This window comes from Toxorhynchites rutilus, chromosome 2 (genome assembly GCF_029784135.1).
Source record: "Toxorhynchites rutilus septentrionalis strain SRP chromosome 2, ASM2978413v1, whole genome shotgun sequence".
In the NCBI taxonomy this organism is placed as follows: Eukaryota; Metazoa; Arthropoda; class Insecta; order Diptera; family Culicidae; genus Toxorhynchites; species Toxorhynchites rutilus.
The window spans coordinates 187520983-187543435 of record NC_073745.1 but is presented as its reverse complement, the minus strand read 5'-3'; the positions used below and the strand labels follow the sequence as shown (position 1 = coordinate 187543435).

The 22453-nt window shown below is 38.8% G+C and overlaps 1 protein-coding gene across 4 annotated transcripts in view; it reads right to left on the bottom strand.

Moving 5' to 3' along the window:
- Positions 1-20819, bottom strand: part of LOC129771387 (WD repeat-containing protein 47) — a 245836-nt gene extending 225017 nt beyond the window's left edge. For 2 of the 4 annotated variants that reach the window (XM_055774973.1, XM_055774976.1), the window contains exon 1: positions 19821-20819. The gene's annotated coding sequence lies outside the window, so the exon portion shown is untranslated. The remainder of the gene's footprint in view (positions 1-19820) is intronic. The other 2 variants (XM_055774974.1, XM_055774975.1) reach the window with 2 other exon arrangements.
- Between the last annotated feature and the right edge of the window lie 1634 nt (positions 20820-22453).

Here is a 22453-nt window from a genome sequence, read left to right as displayed (position 1 = left end):
TTTGGGTAAGGAATCAACACAACAATGACAACATCTTGCTTCTTGGCGATTTTAATCTACCTCTTATTAGCTGGATTCGAAGCACATCCAATTACTCATATCCTAATTCCTCGTGCTCCTCTATGAATCGTATGACAGAAAGTCTACTGGACGGATACAGTACTGCTGATTTGTACCAAATGAACGGAATCTTGAATCACAACAATCTTATTCTCGATCTACGCTTCGTTAATTCAGAGATGGTCCACAATGCGACTGTAACATCAGCTCCCTCCGCTTTAGTGAAAATGTGTCGCCACCATCCTCCGCTTCTGGTATCAATACTTGAATCGTCACCATCGAATCAACTCATTACAACTATCGTAAATCGAATTTCCCACTGATGAATCGTTTCTTCTCAACCATTAACTGGAATGATATTCTGAATGGCCGCGATATTGAGGAAGCCGCATCATCCATGTCCCATGTGATCCTCTATGCAATTGATCAGTTTGTTCCTAAGAAAACAACCAAGGATCCTCTTCACCCACCTCGGACAAATTACCAATTGAAACGCCTTCGAAAAGAAAAACGATACACTTTGAAGAAATATTCGAAATACCGTACTGATTTTTGGAGGAAACGTTATTCCGTCGCCAACAAAAACTACAAATGGTTGAACAAAGTTGTACCACGTGGACAACTTTAGGGGGGGTAGTGGTTACGAAAATGTCCACGCTTGTCCACGGTGAGGGGGGAGGGGATTTTGATATTGTCCACGTGGAAACGTTAAGTATTTTTTAAAGTAGAACATTCAAGTTAGAAGTCAAAATTGAATGAGATCTGTTTTGTATTTACACGATTTTTTGAACTTCACGCCCGCCCTAAGTACTCAGTATTCATCAATAAAAATACTGAACTGCCTGAGAGTGCTGCTCGGTCAAACATTCATATTCTTTCATATGACTGAACATCTTTCCTGAAATGTATATTCTGAAGGTAACGCACATGAACTAGGATCCAATTTATTCCAATCGGTAATAAAGGGCCATCAAATCCGCCAGGATAAAGACACCCAATAACACAAAGAATGTTGGATTTTTCGTAGTATTAAAAATCACGACTTAAGTGCGGGTTGAATTTAGCTTTTGCTCTTGATGACGAAACTGTTTGGTTTGTTTTCGAGAACTCCCAAGGATTTCTGAACATTGAAACGAAAAACAAATTCTTCCATGAGTGTACGGGCCGTATCTCTGTATATCTTTTTCTTGCAATGATGTTGTTCTTCATTGATGTCTGTTAATTTTTGTAATACGCTTTTTTTGAGTTGTCTGGAAAGTTCATGCTGCTACTGCTGATTAATTAAAGGAAAAGATTAATCTTTCATGCACATGAATTAGTAGATTCACTACAGATGTCGAAAATCACCGAAATCACAGAAACGAAATATCACGAAAAACATGCATGAAACATGCAAACATGCAACAATGCATGGACTACATATTAACCCATATTACGGAACCTGATCGGATTTGACAAATCGCAATCCGAACGAAATAAACTTTTGCATTCTGCATTTCAAAGTTGCAATATTTGTACAATCCGATAGGATTTGACTCGATCAGATTAAGGGGGATAGATACACGAATTTCGGACGTTTGTTCGAGCTCCGAATAAAACAAAAATTGAACGGAAAAATATATATCCATAATTAGAAGCTGATCGAGTGAGGGGGTTCAAAAAAAAGTTTTGCCATGGCGTACAAGATTCCAGCACTTCTGGTTCTCTGAATCAAACAAATCGAACAAATTCTGAATCAGTAAAGATGCCACTATCGTATGAACCTGGGACAAGTCAAAAACGTGTTTTTTGATAAAATGGCGGAAATTTGAAGGAAAAAAATGCTGTAAAAAATTTTTTTTTAAGTTTCTTAATTTTTTAAAAATAGTTAAGTTACGAAATTATGATTTTTTATAGGTTCATGCGATAGAAAGATACATACAGATTGTATTCATATAAACATAGATCAGATAAGTAGAACTTGAGATATCGTGTAAACCAGTTTGAAAAACATATTTCGAGAAAAACGCGTTTGAAGTTAATTGTTATGGCCGTACTAGATAAGATATCGCATCACTAAAATGGCTATAACTTGGTAAATAATGAGATTTCCAAAAAGTTTCTTCTATGGTATATTCTTAAAAGTCTGAATTAGAGAAATATGATGAAAAAAATTGATTTTTTTTTCAAATTTTTAGACTAGAATACCCTCTTAAAGAACGCAACATTGTGCTAATTTCAAATCCGACCGGATTCAGGAATAAGGGTTTATTTTACCGAAAACACTTGAAGGGACTTATCTCAATATGCGATTCGTTTCATAAACGCGACAAAAATACATATTTGTAGCGAATTGTAAAGGGCAAATCATTTACAAGAATATTGAGTTAAAAAAAATCTTAGCAAGTGAATGGAATCCCGAAGCAGGTTTTCGCTTGAAGAAAGTTATGGCTGGGTCTGGTAGGACTGGAAGAAAATCTGTATCATGAGCTTCTACCAAGCAACTAGTTTCGATGAATTCCAACAAGTACTGCTAGCAGCTGAACGTATGAAAATCAACGATCCAGAACGCTTCTAGGGCACTTCTAAAACTCCACCCGTCTTACACACCAGATATTGCATCTTCAGATTATTAACTGTTAAGATTCTTGTAAGAACTTCAACTTACTGTATAGCCTTAGTTCTGAGAGGATAGAATTCTCAAGTTGCATGAAGGATGCTGAAATATTCAGGAAAAACCGGTGCATCTATGATCTAAAAGATGTATGCCTTCAAAAATTTTGGTTTTTTCCTTAGAATCGGCATGAATTTTTCAGGAGAATATTCAGCATGATTTAACAATTAAGGGTTGTAGGTCAACGGAATCATCGATCACGATGATACTGCAGATGTTTTGTTTTTGCTAGATTCATTATAGCCATCAGGTACTACCGAACATGTAAAAGCGAAAGTCATTGATGTTTAGACGAGAAAATTCTGTTTTCAAACAAAGTGGTTGATTTCATTGTCTGATTTTTTGAAAACTCAAACAGCCAGCCAGCTTTAATAAAAATACTCGAGAATAAGCTCACAAAGGGTATTTTAAAATGGATATGGAGATAACGTGAATGGAATTCAGAAGAAAATAATGAGTTCCCGGACAATGTTGAAAAACATCGAAGATTTCAAGACAAATCGTTACCATTGGTAAGGCTATAATTTTTATCAATAAACATATGGAATAGAAAATAGAAACAAACTTGAAATGAAATTTAAGCGAAAAAATAGAATTTCTTGATTTTTTCCTCAAAACCGGAGGAATGTCCACGTGGACAACAGGGGGAGGGGTATAAGAAATGTCCACGCTTGTCCACGGAGGGGGAGGGGGTGTCTAAAATCATGCTTTTTCTGTCCACGTGGTATGTGGACAGCTAATCTAAATCGTATTCAAGATAATCTACGACTCAGTCCGAAGGATTTCTGGAAGTACGTAGATGAACAGAGGATAGAGTCTGGACTTCCTACTGTGATGACACGTAATAATGTGGAAACTTCGAACAGGGATACCATTTGTTCACTGTTTAGGAAACAATTCAGCAGTGTTTTCGTCAGTGAAACCCTAGACAAAGATCATATTGATGCAGCTATAAGAAATGTACCTTGCCTTCCGTCTGTTTGCACATTGGCTGCTATAAGTTCTAGCAGAGTACAAGAAGCCTGCCACGTTATCAAAAATTCCACAAATCCTGGACCAGATGGTATCCCTTCGTACAAAAAATGCTCCAGCAGTCTATCGTCGCCTCTGAGTCTCCTGTTCAGCCAATCACTATCATGTGGAACTTTTCCAAAGGCATGGAAAAATTCTTTTGTTTTCCCGGTCTTCAAAAATATATATATACACGGTCTAGAAAAAAGAAGAGATGGATAGAAGTTTTATGGTCGGCCAACCCGCCGTAGGAAGCGGCGGCCTCTCGCAAGCAAACCTGTGCCCCACCGGATGCCCGGTTAGTTTGAAACATAGGAGACGATCCTTTATTAAGGTTCGACCGAGCTTTAGCTCCTTCAACATATTATTTGTCTTTTTAGGCTTTTTTAACATATTTTAATATCTCATTCTATGAATTTTGTGGCGACTGCTTGAAATTGACAGCTTTCTTCTAAATATATGGTCTACGTGATCCGAATGGATAATGTTCTTCTTCTTGAATGGCGCTAACGTTCCCTGTGGAACTTTTGCCGTCTCAACGTATTCATTAACTAGCGTCGTTCATTAATACTTGGTTGAGATTTCTATGCCGAATAACACGCTTTGAATGTACTCTGGAGTGGCAAGCTCTAGAATACGCGTGACCACAGTGCAAGCCGGAAGAATTTTCTTTGACGAAAAATCCCCCAACCAGAACGGGAATCGAACCCGAACACCCGGCATGATAGTGTGGGACGCTAACCACTCGGCCACGGGTGCACAAATAATGTTATACAAAATTAATAATTTAATCAAAAAAAAAAATTTAATATATATGTTTTTATAACTATGAAAAATATAGTATACAACATTGTTTTCTTTCGTTTTCGCTCTTCCCACGAATTATACGAGTTTTTGGATACCAGTTAATGTATAAGTATGATCTTTTTAAAAATGCTTATCAGAATTAAATACAAATAATAAAGCTGTAAATAGTACATTCACGTAAATGGTCATTCGGGTAAATGTTGCATTCGAGTAAATGTTCATTCGGATAGATGTTCCATCCGGGTATCGGATATTTTTTACATTCGGGTGTTTGGAGTTCGGGTCGTTCGGTCGTTCGAATAACTGTCTTTCCAATGAATGTTACAAAATCCCTGAAGATGACGCAAGTAAGTACAACCTTGAAATGGTAAAATTTATCTAGGAACGTTAATGCCGTCTCATATATAAAACAAGAGAACAGGAGAACGACTGATCAGATCTGCGTCGTCTTTATATTTTGTGGGTTCGTCTTCACCCAAATTGAAATACTTTGGAGAATATTTGAGATAAAAATGGGACAATTCGGAAGAGAGACTATGTATATTAGAGATAGACGGCTCTTAAATGAACCGCGGTTCAAAAAAGAGCCAAGACTCATAAAAGAATCGTGGGTCTTTTTTGAACCGTGGTTCATTTGGGAGCCGTTCATTTGAGAGCCGCGGCTCATTTTCAATGAATCGTGGATCGTACGCTCTTTCTGACGAACCGGCTCAAATGAGCGGCTCGTGAGCGCTCGTCCATCTCTAAAGCATATCTTATATATATAACAAGAATATATACACAACCATTCCATGCCAAACAAAATCTGTTTTTGGGTAAAAAGTCTGTATAAAAAAATCTGTATCTGAAAGTTAAGGGGAAAATTAAAACAAAGGTTTATTTTCATGTTGATTTTTTTTCTTCTTATTTATGGGTTGTTGAAGTCGTTTCAATACAACAAAATAAATCATAAAAGGATTTCTCATAATCCCTTGAATTGTATGGTGTTTATACATGCAGGGTGGTCACTCAATTTCAGTTCCCGCATTTTTCCCGACTTTTTCCCGCATGATTTCACGAAAATCCCGACTCTCAAAAATGAAAATTTTATAATATTGTGTCGTTAGTTACAACTCAATTTTTGAAAGTTGAAATGCGAAAATATTTTGCTTTATTGTTTCTAAGTTCAGCATGTGACAACAAATTGGGCGGTGTGTTTCTCAGCAACAGATTTTGGGTTGGATGTAGGGTTCAGGAGATACGGAGGGGATTATTTCTAGAATATATACACCTGGGTTCTGAAGCGCTTTACCCTTTGTAATGCCGTGGCAACGAATCGACTCCAACTTCAGAGCATATAATCCTTACAAAAAATAAACTATTCGAACAATTGAAAAAGCAAGCCCCCTCTTGTACAGTTTTTACGTCAATGATATGGATGATTGTCTAACTAGAGACTGCACGCTAAGACAACTTGCAGACGATGGAGTTATTTCCATCACGGGTACTAATCCCGTCGTTCTGCAAAAGTCGTTGCAAGATACCCTGAACAATCTGTTCACGTGGGCCCTCAAGCTGGGTATCGAATTCTCTACGGAGAAAATTGAAATGGTCGTTTTTTCTAGGAAGCACGAACCCGCCCAATTCCAGCTTCACTTATCCGGCAAAACGATCCAACACTCTATGTTTTTCAAATACCTGGGTGTATATTTTGATTCTAAGTGTACCTGGGGGAGACACATTGCGTATTTGAAACAGAAATGCCAGCAAAGAAACAATTTTCTCCAAACAATTACCGGAACATGGTGGGGTGCCCATCCAGGAGACCTCATTCAGTTGTACAAAACAACGATATTATCAGTGTTAGAATATGGCAGTTTTTGCTTCCGATCAGCTGCCATGATTCATATTCTCAAGCTGGAGAGAATACAATATCGTTGCTTGCGTATAGCAATGGGGTGTTTGCATTCGACACATACGATGAGTCTCGAAGTTTTGGCAGGAGTACCCCCGCTTACTCTTCGGTTCACAGAATTATCCTACAGATTTCTCATCCGTTGCAAGATCATGAATCCATTGGTAATTGATAACTTCGAAAATCTACTCCAACTTACTCCTCAGTCAAGTTTTATGTCTTTATACCATGAGTACCTTACACACGACGTGCACCCTTCACCAGGTATCTCCAACCAAGTTAGCTTCCCATACTTCTGCAATTCCTATGTCATTTTTGATCTGTCCATGCGACAAAAAATCCATGGAATCCCAGATCACCTACGCTCCGATTCTATTCCGCCGATATTTTCGGCAGAATATGGGAAAGTTAGATCTGATAAAATGTTCTTTACTGACGGTTCATTCATAAACGGGTCCACTGGCTTCGGCATCTTCAATGAAAATTCCAGTGCCTCTTTCAAACTCAAAGATCCTTGTTCCGTGTATGTCACTGAACTGGGTGCAATATATTACGCATTAGGGATCATTGAAACATTGCCCATCGACCACTATTTTATTTTTTCAGACAGTCTCAGCTCAATAGAGGCAATCCGCTCAATGAAAGTTGATAAACGCTCATCTTATTTCCTAACAAGAATAAGACAACTATTGAGTGTTTTGGTCGAAAAATTATTCAAGATTACCTTAGCATGGGTTCCCTCTCATTGCTCGATTCCGGGGAATGAGAAAGCGGACTCGCTAGCTAAGGTGGGCGCTTTAGAAGGCACACTTTTTGAAAGGCAAATTGCTTATAATGAATTTTTCCACATTCCTCGTCAGTATACGCTCGTAAGTTGGCAGCGCATGTGGAGTGGTGATGAGTTCGGTCGTTGGTTACACACGATTATCCCTAAGGTCTCGACGAGGGCATGGTTCAAGGGATTGAATGTAGGTCGTGATTTCATTCGCGTGATATCTCGGCTTATGTCCAATCACTACAACCTAAACGCGCATCTCTATCGCATTGGGCTCGCAGCAAACAATCTTTGTGATTGTGGCGATGGCTACCACGACATCGAGCATGTTGTCTGGTCGTGTATCCAGTTCCATGCTGCTCGCTCTCAGCTCTCTAGAGCACTGAGAACACAAGGCAGACAATCGGATATCCCCGTCCGGGATATCTTAGGTAGCTGGGATCCTGATCTTCTGCTTCATCTATACCTGTTCCTCAGAAACGCCGATGTCAACGTTTAATGATGTTCCCTTCGTTGTGTCCCCGTTTCATATCCCTCCTATCCGATCGATAAACTTTTACTTAGTCGCGGCAATACATACACAGACTCTTTACAGATGCACGGGCCGAAGGTTGTGCAGTCCACTGATCATTCAACAAGAGCCAAAGGTTGTACCGCTCATGACAACTCTACACGAGCTGATGATTGCGCCGGCTAGTGACCATTCTATCCTGGATTCCTCGAGTCGAGAAAGACGCACCACGCTAGATATGGGGTACAGACTAGGCGGGCGTTGCTGATTAATGGTCAGCTGCATCCCAATAGGAAGTATCCCGTGTCGGGCACACGTACAGAGCATCGAAGACTGCGACATACCAATTATGAGAACACTTTTAATACTAACCTCGAGTCAACCGCGAGTAATCGGTTACATATTACTAACATAGCCTAAGCAAACATTGTCAAAATATTGAACTCCCGGCCCCGTTAGGCTGACACCATATGAGCCTTAATAAAATATATTTTTTGGATTAAAAAAAAAATTGAAAAAAAAATGATTGTAAGCTCACTTCATTGCTCTTTTGGTTATGCAGAAATCAAAACAATATTTCTAGGTCAGCGAGAATTTTTTCTTATAGACTTACAAAGAAAAAAATTAAAATTTCAATTCTTCATCAAATACACCATTTTATTTATTGGAAAAACTACATAATCTTACACAGTAGATACTAAATCGAACGTTTCCAGTGGAAAACATATCAATTTTTTGCTTTTTTAACGAATTTAAACAGAATTTTCTACCGGTGCTCTAGTTTTTTTTTTGCATGAAAATGCAGCCCTAAAAAAATGGTGTATTCCCAGGTACCTTTAGAAGTCTTTGGTTAAGCAAAATATTGTAACAGGGCGTCGACTCAAAACCTTAAAAAAAATCCCTGATATTCTCTGATTTTCCAGTAATTTTTCAGAAAAAAATCAGATGTAAACTAGTAATCAAAATTTCTACTCGTTCTTTAATTGTAGTTCTTGAAACATTTAATTAGCTGAAACAATAAAATGTATGAACGTCTGTCAATATCTTCCAATAAACTTTCGTCTGTCAATGAATGAATTGTTTTTGTTTTTTTTAGTTAAGTTAAACGACGAATAAGAAATGTTGTAAATTAATTTTACAATACAGTTCAAAGTTATCTTCATTGAAAATGACAAAACCAATCCTTTCCATTTTGATTTGGATCAATCTCACGAAACTCTTACTATTGTACCGAAACGATTTTTCCTTGCAATCTTCCGGCTTCCTTCGGGATATTTCGCTTGTGCCTCTCGTAATCGTTTAATTAACTTTGATTAACGCAAAAGCTTCTTCCTTTCGGCTTTCCCGTATTTCCTTTCCTATAATAAAGAGAATGAAATCTTCGAACTCATTGGATTAAGCTCGACAGTTTCATTGGTGCTATCTAACCTGTCGCATAGCACAATCGTTACATGTTTTGTTTTCATAAAAACATTCGATGTAAAAGGAACAGACCTTTCAACATTGTGGTTTCCACACACCAGAGACAGATAACCATTTTACTGTGGTTCCGTAAACTTATCTTTCCCAAAATGGTCCAATTTCGGCGGAAAATTTTCAGGCGCCATACTGACTTGACAGACTTTATATCTCTTTTTTGTAATCAGATGCATTTATATAATCAAATTTTATGCGAATATAACTTGGAAACCGTTTGTATTCTTTCATTATTTTACTGATATGCTACATACTTTCATTCGAAATACTAATAGGGAGAATTAATTCTCGTAAAAGGGGGAAAAAGATCGAAAACCACTGATTTAAAGAAAGTAATAACACGTGCTCAATGAAATATCATTAACTATCGCGAATAAAATTACACTGAAAATCTGTCTTGTTAAAATAACGCTGAACTAAAAAGATTAGCAGGAACGAGTTTAAGTGAATAACACGAAGTAAATAGCACCTTTTTAATTATGCTAAGTCTGACTTCCTATTCTTTAAAATGCGTCCCATTTTTACTCCAGAGCCTTGATTTATTTCAAGGACTTGTTTCGACCCATATACAGGATCTACATTTCAACTATCAACTACTATTTTTCCAAAGATACGAATGTTTCTATTGGATGCCATAGGAAAACCATAAGAGAAAAGAATATGAATTAATCATAAAGGGTGTGTCACATCAAATTGCATCACGGAAAAAACGCTGTAGAAATTTATTTTTTAGGAATTATATCTTCAGCTTTCGCTTATAATGAGATAAGAGTGTATAGATCACGTTGGCCATGCTTCACTGTCAATTTTTCGTAAATTTGGAAAAATGTCGTCGAACGAAAAAGAGCGTCGTGAATTAATCCTGTGCACTCATTTCGAGAATCCGGAGTTGTCACATCGGGACATCGGTAAGATGCTGGGAATCGTCCAATCCACGGTCAGCAGAGTACTAAAACGATACTTCGAGTCAGCTGCCGGGCCTGTTGTTCTTCTCCGCAGAGGACAAATTCAGCGTTCCGGAGGAGATTCGCAAGCAGAAACTATCCAAGTTTGCCAAAAAGTACATGGTGTGGCAAGCGATCTGCTCTTGCGGAAAACGGAGCGCCCCCTTCGTGATGACCGGCACGGTAAACGGACAGGTTTACCTTAAGGAGTGCCTACAGAAGCGCTTACTACCACTATTGAAGCAGCACGAGGGCCCGACCATCTTCTGGTCGGATCTCGCTTCGTGCCACTGTTCAAAGGACGTGTTGGAGTGGTACGAAGCCAACGGGGTCACCTTCGTGCCAAAGGAAATGAACCCGCCCAACGCGCCGGAGCTTCGCCCAATAGAGAAATATTGGGCGATTATGAAGCAGGCCCTCCGGAAGAACCCAAAAGTTGTCAAATCGGAGGCGGACTTCAAGAGAAAATGGATTTCTGTTCAAAAAAAAACTACAACCTGACGTTGTACAGAACCTTATGGACGGGGTAAAGAGGAAGGTGCGAGCATACGGGCTTGGGCTCGAAGTATGAATAAAAATAAAATGCCAAAAGTTGTTTAATAGTTTTTATTTTACTGTCTAAAATTTTCAAAAGGATCGGTCTACTGGGCGAATATCTACAGCGTTTTTTCCGTGATGCAATTTGATGTGACACACCCTTTATTATGTTTATTAAGCATTATTACAAATGCAGTTCAAATTTCAATACTTTGTGAGCATTTTAATTTTCTCGTCTATCAAGGCTGCTGGGCGTCAGCCAGCGTCTCAACTTTTTAGCCTCATGTCCCTTCGCTTCAAATTTCGAAAAAAAATAGATGAAAACAAGACGTCCTTCATCTTAGTACACCAGAGAGAGAAAATTGTTGCGTCGCCAAAGCCAAATTGTTGCGTCGCCAAACCCCATTGCCCCATGAGATACGTCTTTAGTAGCCTAAATTCGTTATCCAAGCCTTGTCTATAAGCCACCTCAAACGAATTGGGGAAATTGGCGTCAAATCATTAAGATTTGGTAGCTTGACGAAAGGATCACTGACATCAAATCGCTTTGAAATCTGTTTCACGAGTTCAATATAGAAGTCACGAAAAATCGATTTGAAGGTCAGCTTCCTAGCTGCATCCAATCCTGTTTCAGCTTCTACTGCATCGACACCAACGTAAATATCCTCAGGCTTCTTCAGACTGTCTTCAAATCTTTCACATCAAGGTTAGCATCAGCGAATTTTTGCACGTAGCTATCCAAACATAAGTTACCCAACATGATTAACAATAACGTTCCTGTCTCATTATATTTTAAAAATTAAAAACTTTCGGATGAAAAAGTGCAATTGACGTTATTGATGAGCGGTACAACAAAGGTTAGGAACAGCATAATCGGTTTAGTCATAGAATCGTTTAAATGAGTCAATATACGATTGGCGGATTGATTATGGTCATACTTAACTTAGAACGAAAAGAATAGTTTGAGCTCTTTAAATCGCTCAAGATTTCGCTTAACAACTGCCTCCAACAAAAGCCATCTCGTTGCGTTTCGTTCAACATTTTTATAAATCAAGGTATCTGTGTATGCGCTGTAATAAATTCTAAATTGAAAATTGAATTTTAAAACAATATGTAAATTCCGTATCTTGGCTGAAAATCTGTAAAACACAGATTATTCTATATATGTGGCAACCCTGCGATATTGAACGAAGACTTAAAACATGTTAAATTTGCAAAATAATAAATCAAAAACGAAACATAACGCCTCTCTGATTTTCGGGTATATTATGTAAAAAAGTGGAGCTCACCAGAAAAAATATAAAAAATATAGCGCTCTCTATCATTAACCGAGAAAAACTAACTCAATCAATAATTATCAGGTGTACCGGTAAGTTTATGCGGTTTTACAATAGATGGCGTAACTTGATTATTATTCCAGTGAATCAAATTTCCAGACATTCGTTGGAAGGCTACTGTCATTGCGCGTCTTGTTTAGTATATTCCAAAAAGTTGAAGCGTAAATAACATAGTTTTTCGTCATTTCGAATATGTCGAATTTCGTACCAACGAGATTGTTTTGCGGGAAGTGTTACTTCATCACTTCAATATGGAGAAAAAAGCTACGGAAAGTCATCGCATTTTGATGGAAGTTTATAGTGACCATGCTCCAACTGAACGAACGTGTCAAACGTCATTTGCACGGTTTGAAAGTGGTAATTTTGACTTGGAAGAAGAAGAACGTTCCGGGCCGCCAAAAAAAGTTTAAAGATGAAGAATTGGAAGCTTTACTCGATCAAACGTCACAAACGCAACAAGAACTTGCAGATACACTTGGAGTAGCTCAGCAAATGATATCCGATCGTTTAAAAGCAATGGGAATGATCCGAAAGATAGGATGCCACGAGGCGTCGAACGCCGGTTTTCAACGTCCGAACAACTGCTCCAACGGCATAAAAGAAAGGGTCCAACAATCCTAAACGTCGGGCAACGTATGAATACCCCGGCCATGTACAACATCGACGGCCGCGTGGAATATTCACGGTTATGCTGTCTATTTGGTAGGACCAGCTGGGTGTGGTGTACTATGAGCTGCTAAAACCGGGTGAAACCATTACGGGGTACCTCTACAGACGACAATTGACACGTTTGAGCCGTGCACTGAAATAAAAACGGCTACATAACGGGTGTTAAATAAAAAATGAGATTTTTTTCAATACCTTTCAGTAACTCAAATAAAGAGCGTAAAATTTTCTTTCTCCAAGAAAATTGCTCTTTGGGCTCCCTAGAAACAGTAGGCGTGTTTGGTTTTGCTAGTTTGAATTTAGTCAAAGCAAAGATGGCGTCGAAACAGCACGTGCTCCGCGAACGCATTGTACGGTTCTACGAAACGCATTTCCAGCAAGGAAAAAAGTTCACGGTGGCATATTTTAAGGAAGAAAATGTACCTGTCAGTACGGTATATCGTATCCAGGGTTCCCTGAACGTAGAGCGGAAGGTCGGAAGTGGTCGTCCGGTGACGATAATGACGAAGCAGAGGAAGACATCGTTAAAGAAGCTGTTTGACAACAAGGACGCAACCAGCCTGCGTGACGCCGGTCGGAAATATGACTGCTCCCACGTATTGATCCATCGGACCCTCAAGATGGAAGGAATCGTCTGCAGGAAGAAGACGAAGTCGCCGGATTACACGGAGGAGCAGATTGAGACGGTTAAATCACAGTGTCGGTGGATGACCAAAAAATACCGCGGGACGTCTTTCGTTCTGGACGAGGAAAGCTATTTTCCGCTGTCCAAAACGCATATTCCAGGAAATGATAATTACTACTCCAGCGACAAGTCATCCACACCGCCTGAAGTGAAATACAAGTTCAAGCACAAGTTTGAAAAAAAGGTTATGTTGAACATCGCCATTTCCGACCGGGGCATTTCAAAGCCTTGGTTTAAGCCGAGCGGTCTGGCAATCAACTAACAAATCTATCGAGAAGAGTGCCTCGATAAAATCCTGCTGCCGTTCCTGAACGAGCATCAGGCGGATGGAAAGTATGTCTTCTGGCCGGACAAGGCGTCTTCCCATTACGCCACGCTGGCGTATCTTGAGGAGAAAAAGATACCGTTCGTGCCGAATGATCGTAACCCAACAAACTTACCCCAGTGCCGCCCAATAGAGGATTTCTTCGGCTCACTCAGTGCCCTAGTGTATAAAAACAATTGGAGGGCCAAGGACACGAAGCAACTGACTACAAGAATCCGGAATTGTATCCGGAAAATGGACGTAAGTGCCGTACAACGTTCTTGTGAGAGCATCGCGACAAAGTTGCGTCGAACAGCAGACCACGGCCCTTACTCAAACATTCACTGACATTTTTTTGAAGAAAATACATTATGTTATTAATAAAAAATAGTGAAATCGATGAAAAAAAAAATATTTTTTTTATATGTGATTGAAAAAATTCTCATTTTTTATTTAACACCCGTTACGAGCAGACACGATCAAATTAATTTGCAACACGACAATGCTCGGCCGCATGTCGCGAAGCCGGTCAAAACATATTTGGAAACGCTGAAATGGGAGGTCCTATTCCACATTGCTCCGTCCGATTACTACCATTTTCGATCGTTGAGTCAAAATTGGAGATTTTGATGAAGTCAAAAATTGGATCGATTCGTGGTTAGACGACAAACTGGCCGACTATTTCCGCAAAGGAATCCGTGAATTGCCATGAAGATGGCACAAAGTTGTGACTAGCGATGGGCAATACTTTGAATATTAAATTTGTAACTATTCTTGAAAAATAAAGCATTAATTTTTGAAAAAAACGAAGAAACTTACCGGTACTCCTGTTACAAAGACGAAAGTCCAAATTTTTCGAAAAAGTAATAGTTTTACAAAAAAAACTAACTCATAAGCTTCAATTTGATATGTCAATCATCTGAATCGGTCCAGTAGTTCAAAATTTAAGAATTTTTGTAGTGGAAAAAAGGAGGAAACACTGTATTTTCGAAATATCAGCAAATTACGGAAAATCATATCTCAAAAACGAAAAAAATAGCATCTCTGATATCGAGATATGTTATGTGAAAAATCAGCTTTCACGAAAAAATATATAGCGCCCTCTAGTCTAAGGTCATGAAGACAGTAAAAAACGAATACAATTAATAATTACGAAAAGAAAATACAAGATTTTTCAAATAAAAGGTTAGCTCATTGACTTCAATTTGATATGTCGATCATTCAAATCGGTTCAGTGGTTCAAAAGTTATGAATTTTTGAAAAAAAAAATCACTTAGCTCCAGAACTAATCAAGCAAATGAAATCAAACTTGGCAAATAGAGGTTTTAGGGATCGATAAACGACTTCATGATGGTTCCACCCTCTCTAAGGGCATCCGCACCAATGCGTTACTATTCAAGGCTTCTAGTCTCAAGTTATAGCCGTTGCCAATTTATTAACTCGTTGATTTGCGCACCCGTCGTTGCTATCGCGGTTGCTATAGTATCGCTTCTTTTTCGAACCGCAGGTTGCTAAATACGATTGCTATTACTAGAAGAAATGACAAGTGTCAGTTGATGCTCTTTTCGTCGCGTTCATTTTTTGGTTAATAAATGTAATATATACACTTCCGGAATAATACTTGAGAGCAAAATCACAAGAACGAGCACAAGACGAATGAAACCCACAACAGATGTTTGACGTTTGTTGAAAATAGCAACGTATAGCAACGCTTGGCTCGGTTGCTATCACGTTGCCAAATTTGTTAACTCACTATTCTCCGAGATGCATATTACTATTTCCCACATCTGAACCGCAACCACCAATGGGGTTGCTGTGTTATGGTGAGGTAGCCAAAAAGTCTGTAACAACGCATTGGTGCGGATGCCCTAAGGGGAGCGAGTATGGAACAGTTCATTCGCTCATTTCTCCACACTTAATTATAAATCACTCTTGTATCTGCTTGCAATAATCATGGCAAAGAGAATGCAGCAAGCAATCGTGAGATTGCGCGATGAATCATTTTACACTCGCCGACCATCTTCATTCGGGACTGAGAGTGAACATAACAAAACAAAGAATGGAAAACAACATTCAATGCATGAAAATTCCTTTGAAAGGATCGCACGAAACAAAATAACGAGTGAGTCAAAATATATTCCTTTCTCCTCTTTTCCCTGTCAGCATTCAAGTGCATTTGTTAACGACAATGCAAATGAATCTACCTTTCCGCACACCAATAACTTGCATTAATATGGTCCTTTGCGTTGGCTTAGATCATTCCATACTAGAAACAAAAAATTCCATTGCAATAGTGCACAGGAAACAACTCGATTTCAACTGTCTACCTATATTTAACTGCCGCGATCGAGACTCAATGAGTGAAAAACGAATGATTTCACAGATACACCCGCTGGCAAATGTTTCCAATTTGATTCTATCACCATCTAACGTCATTCCGAGAGGCAAATGAGAGAATGCAAAATTCTGAGAATAGATGAGCGGAATCGAGACAGTATTCTCCGTTTAACTCGAGAATGAACTTTGCGAAGATCAATGGTCAAGAAGAATAAATGTTTTCTGTCTAAAGTAAAGTGAGGCATAAACGGAGAATAGAAGGGTGAGTTTTATCGGTGAATGAGTGTTGTTGAACGAATTTCGATACGATTTTGCCCATACCTGAAGGGGAAGCGACCATACAAATGAAACACAAATTTCAGCATAACTCGAGAGCTAATCAAGCAATTGGAGCCAAATCAGGGATGTGAGGGTTTTTGGGTACGAGAAATGTTTCTATAATAGTATGACACCCCTCCCTCCTCTGGAATGGAGAGGTGGTCCCATGAAAATAATACACATAGTTTTTTTTTCCAAAATATATATTTTTATAAAGGCTCATATGGCGTTAGCCTCACGGGGACGGGAGTTCAATACTTTGACAATTTTTCTTATTATCTATGTTAGTAATATGTAACCGATTACTCGCGGTTGGCTCGAGGTTAGTATTACAAGTGTTTTCGTAATTGGGATGTTGCTGTCTCCAATGCTTTGTACGTGTGCCCGACACGGGATACTTCCTATTGGGATGCAGCTGACCATTAATCAGCAACGCCCCCCTAGTCTGTACCTCATATCTAGCGTGGTGCGTCTTTCTCGACTCGAGGAATCCAGGATAGAATGGTCACTAGCCGGCGCAATCATCAGTTCGTGTAGAGTTGTCATGAGCAGTACAACCTTTGGCTCTTGTTGAATGATCAGTGGACTGCACAACCTTTGGCCCGTGTGTCTGTAAAGAGTGTGTATGTATTGCCGCGACTAAGTACACATACACATAGTTCAACCAAACATATTCCAACAAAACAAGGCAATTGAAAATTTTCGGAAAACTCTGAAGAAAAATGAGAAAATTCAAATTCGCATATGTTCTACAAGTTATTTTTTTTAAAACTTTCCTGCAATTACATAGTGACAAACGTTGTTAGTCCATTTGATGTTTGCGCTAACGAAATTAATTTTTGTTCGAAAGTGGAAATGGATTTTAATGTGATAAAACGCACTCCTGTTTCTTCTATCTATATAAAAAATGGATCTCCGAATGTGTTGATAATAGCAAAACTCGAGAAAGGAATTGTCCGATTTGGGGCTGTCTTCATTCTATCGTATTTTCTGTATCAAACATTTATTCCATGTAACGGAGAAACATGTTATTTGCAAGTGGATGAAAAATCTTGCACTAAAATTGTCTGAAAATAATCTGATATTATAATGAAGAGTTTTGGTAGAAGTACTGAAATGTTATAGTAAAAAATAAGTTTAAAGGGTAGATTAGAAAATTAATCAATGAACAGTTCTGCGATTGGACCAAAGTTTAAAATAAAAAGACGGGTGGGTAATGTCGGGGACATAACCGGAGTGACGTAGGACTATACAAAGGGGACAGCTTTTGTTAAATATATATTTTAAATATATTGTTTTATTTTCTTCACCTACGTGAATACCTACCTATCTACCTGAAAAATGGATTAGTTTACTGTTTACTCTTTATGAATATGTTGATGGTTCTGAAAAGAACCTTTGGTGTTGTGTTTCTGTTATCACTCGATATTCCCATCTTGTTCGGCTAAACCTTCCTGTTTAGCGATTTGTTGTCACTCGCAACAGCTTTCACAGTTGGAAAATTTCTTCCCATCCAGCTTGTGACATATTTTACAGTAAATTACATTCAATGGCACGTCGCATTACCACCACTCAGTGCCGGATTGGAGGTAATTTTAACCTGTAATTGAACATTTGCGATGACAGTGGTACAGTGTCGACTTTCAATGTGGGGTCATAATTTGGATCTCTATGTTTACAAAAATGTCCAACTAAATAAGTCGCATTACATGTCCGTCCAATTAGCTAAATGTCGAACTAATTGTAGATTACTGTACTTTAAATCTGGAAACAATTTAAGAATTGGTGAAAAATGAATAATCAGGCAAGTCCCCAACTATCAATAAGCTCAGAACAACTGCCAAATTCACATACTCATCAAATCCTGGCAAACAAATTATGAAAACATCAATTTGTGTTTTATTATTATTTTGGATAATGTTTTAGAAAGCATTGAACTTTATTTCCTAAACTCTTTTTTGGAAGGTTTAATGGCCCTGAAAAGCGCCTTGTTTTATGGAATGGTTCCAATTTAGAAAACTTAGTACTCGTGGTTTTGAAAAAAACCATTTCGAACGCCCTCGATGCCGTCTTGTTCTGGATTTGCCGCCAAAGCAGTTTGTATAAAGAACAAACTTTTTTCTTCTGCTACCTGATGCCGTTTTGCGATTGTGTTTGCCACTCGCCACTCGCTGCAACTGCCTGTTGTCTTGATGTCCACCGAACCGAATGTGTTCTGTTCCGAATGCAGGTTTTCTTATCGTCGCGAGCAGCTTTGCCAGCTAACTCGATCACTTCGGCGGCCGAAACTATATAACGCCGGCTAGGTGGACTGGTACACAGGTACTAACGCGCTCGACCTAGCTACCCTTGCGGGGAACTCCAGATCAACACGAGCGGGAACTCCAGATCAAGGTTCGAGCGGGATTTTGCCTTTCCCTTCACTTTTCCTCCTTTGCCATATCCAACCATGGCTGCTTGTGTTGGTTTGTTGATGTGAGGTGATGCGAAACGATGTGGTGTACGGTTCGGATGAGAATGATCGTTACGGCAGCGGAGAGGGGATTTTTAAGCTGACTGGCTGGCTCGAGAATTACGCATGTGTGAGACTGCGACCAATGTTTCCCTCATTTTTTTCTTTTTCCTTTCCAATCGTGCTTCATTCTATTTCGCTGCTGCTCTGGTTGCCCGTTTTGGTCGGTACGATTTGAGGAGCACAAAATGGACCAATCAAAAATGGGCACATAGTGTATTTGGACAATGCTTGATATTTCACAATTATTCAATTATTTATCTCAAGAAAAATGAAATGTTATTCGTTATGATAGATGCGTAGATATATTTCCTATCAATTGATGCAAAAACCTTTGCGATCTATTGAGAAATGCTCGAGTTATAAGCGTTCCAAATCTTGCATTTTTTCCTACTTGTTCAGTGCCTAGATTTCCATTTCACCCCCTATAGCTTCCGGTTAGACGTAGTCCTACGTCAAAAAGAAAAAGCTTTCCCGAGCATCCCTCCGCATCGGCATCGGATGACCTGTTTTTCTAATAATCAAATGCTGTTCAGAAAACATTCAGGTAAATTTCGGTTTATTATCGGATAGTAATGGATTCATGCAAATTAACGCTTAAGAAATATGGCCCATGAAAAAAAGTTACATACGGTAGAACATGTCATTATCACCATCGCCGCTAGCCTTATATGACATAACAGAATGGCTTGATTGACTGGAAGCAGTTTTCAGGGAAACATGGAAAAATGATTTCGGCTGAAAACAGCCAATGGTAACTCGAATGTCGGAGCCATTAATCCTCATATCGATACACAAATTTCTGAAAACAATCTAGACGAGAAGAGATTACTGAAAGTATTTTACAACATCTTTGCGGTCAAATTATGACAGGGCAAAGCTGTGAAATATTTCTCGAATATTATATTTGATCTTACAAGTTAGCCCGGGGGCGAATTCCACTGCGTCACACAGAATGACGTTTGTGATAAGAGGAAAACACTCCAAACTCACTTTTTCTTCCCGTTCAGCTGCGGTTGGAGAATTCACTGGATCCGATCTCCGCTTTCTGTGTAATTTGTTTTTTTTCCTTTTTTCTTGGAACCACTGAACGTAACAAAAGAATTGCAATATTTCTGTGCGCTTTCCGTGTTTCGCGTGCTGCAGGCTAGGTAACTATGCACTGTTACTCCGCGTATTGGCTTCGACTCGACGTCGGTAATTCTCTTCGATTTTTCTTTGTCCGTCCGAGCCTTTCCAAATACTACATTTGCACAAAACGACGGATCTTTGGAAATTCACCACGGTATTGCGTATTTGGCGAATTATCTTTCGCTTCCACTTTGTTTAGGGTCAGAGACGGCCGCGAAATAAAAAAAAACAAAAATTAGAGGAAAACAAATTTTGCTAATTACGGTTTCGGGTAATTAGGTGGAATTTAAACACCGCTGCACGCAATATTTGCAAAAGCATGCATTAATGAATACTTTTTGTCGATACGGTTACTTTTTTACACGCTCTGCACAAATCCGGCTTATTCTCGCAATGACATCACATTTAAAACAGTGAAGAATATTCCACATTTCCGCGAGTCTTCTATTCCATGTTGCCTTGCTTGTTCTCCTACAGAATCTCAGGACTCGGTATCCTGCCACCCACAACCGGAACACTAATTTCACCAGACACTTCTACGAGGATTTTGATTTACCTCCGCGTTAACACCTTTCAAACATGCTATCACAACAAATTACAGACGGTGTTCACGCTGCAAAAATACTGTTTCCAGACAGAAAATCGAAAAAGAAAAATCAACACTCACTGAGCATGCAGTGATTTTTTTCCCCGAATGACAGCTGTGCGTTTCTCCCGTTCTGTGCCTAATTTCTGACACACAACAGGACTACTTTCTGCAGTCCCGCTAGCAGTATGAGTAACACATTCAATAACGCGAACACGGCTCAACAAACACCGCAGGATATCACCTTGCGAAACGACATAAAATACCAGACTGATACGAACTTGCAGGGAATGCAAGAAACCTGACGATGTGAAGTTTTATTTTACAAGTTCAAAACAACGGTACGCAGAAACGCACACTGAAAAAAGACAGTGCTGTCATTTCAGAAGCTGCGGGGTAGGAAAGAGCATGCGTTACGTTTGATCTGTGTATACACTAGAAGAAATCTTTCGTAACTGGAGCTACCAAATCTTTAGTAGTCGATACATTGGTAGAATGCACACATTATTAGGGGCTGTCCACATACCACGTGGACAACTTAAGGGTGGGGGGGAAGGCTTTACGAAAATGTCCACGCTTGTCCACGGTGAGGGAGGAAGGGGTTTAGATAATGTCCACATAAAATAAATATTTCTGAAAATACAATATACTCAAAAATGAATTGAATCTGCTCTGCATTTCCATCGAATTTCAATTTCCTTACGTGTACTCCGTAAAAGACCATATTTTTTAATATCATTGAACTGTTTCTGTTGATCACAGCGACAATGAAACAAAATTCGATGAACTTCTATCTCTAGGTGGTTTATTTCAATGAACAGAAGTTATAAAATTCCTGTGTATAAATTAAGATAGTCAAGCTAGGCTAATTAATTATAATTTCAAATTTACTTTTAGTGTTTTTCGCTGGATTAACCTTGTATATAAATGTGCGTTTTGTGATTTTGTGAGCGGTTTCGGTACAGGAGCACTTGTTTGTCTACATATATCTGTTTAGTTGTAGGAATATATCATAAATTACGTTTAGGATTATGCTTTAGTTTTAAGTTATTTTCTCACCTATTTTTCCGAAATGCAGAAAAAATGGCGGTATGCTAGTATCAACACTAGAGTTTATAGATGTTACATTGCTATTTTGAAGTTAAAGTTCATTCATAGGTTAATAATCAAAATTATTTACTATTTCACGTATTTCTCACCTTTCTAGTCTTAGTATAGCAAATAAGATAGATAATAAGATAAATTGTATATAAATTCACTAATTTTAAGAAGTAGTTTCAATGTAGTTTTAAAGAGTTAGCTATTTCGATTGTTTCCTGATGTTTACTTTTGACTTTCTTTATGTTTTTATATGTGTTTGTAAATCGGGCTTCATTGCACAATAGTCGCGTGAGATCCCTCGCGTGTGAATAGGTGTGGTACGTTCAGCGATCGATAGTGTAGATTGGCGTAGGGTGCAGCCGGAGCACTTTCCGACGTGGCGTAAATAACAGTTTCGCTGAAATGCGTATTCTGAGCGTATTCGAATTACATGGTGAAGCTTGGTTACGTAGAAAGCTACAATATATCGATTCCATACTACTGCATCTTGTGTCTGGTGAGATTAAAGAGGAATTCTGCTTTATGGGCTTCTACATAGTTTCGATAAATTCTAACAAGTACTGCTTATAACTAAACGAAATTAAAGTCAGCGATCCAGAACAAACTAACATAACTAGCCAATATGATAGACGTTGTATTCCACCGGACAATGTCAAATTTAATTCTTTTTGACAGTCCGGCCGAAAAGTTATGTTTCCCTAAGGTGTGCTATTTCACCCGTCGTTCTCACCAGATATTGCACCTCGGCACCTCAACTGCTCGGGACACTTTTCTTGAGCGCAATGATTTCGACTCATAGAATAGCATA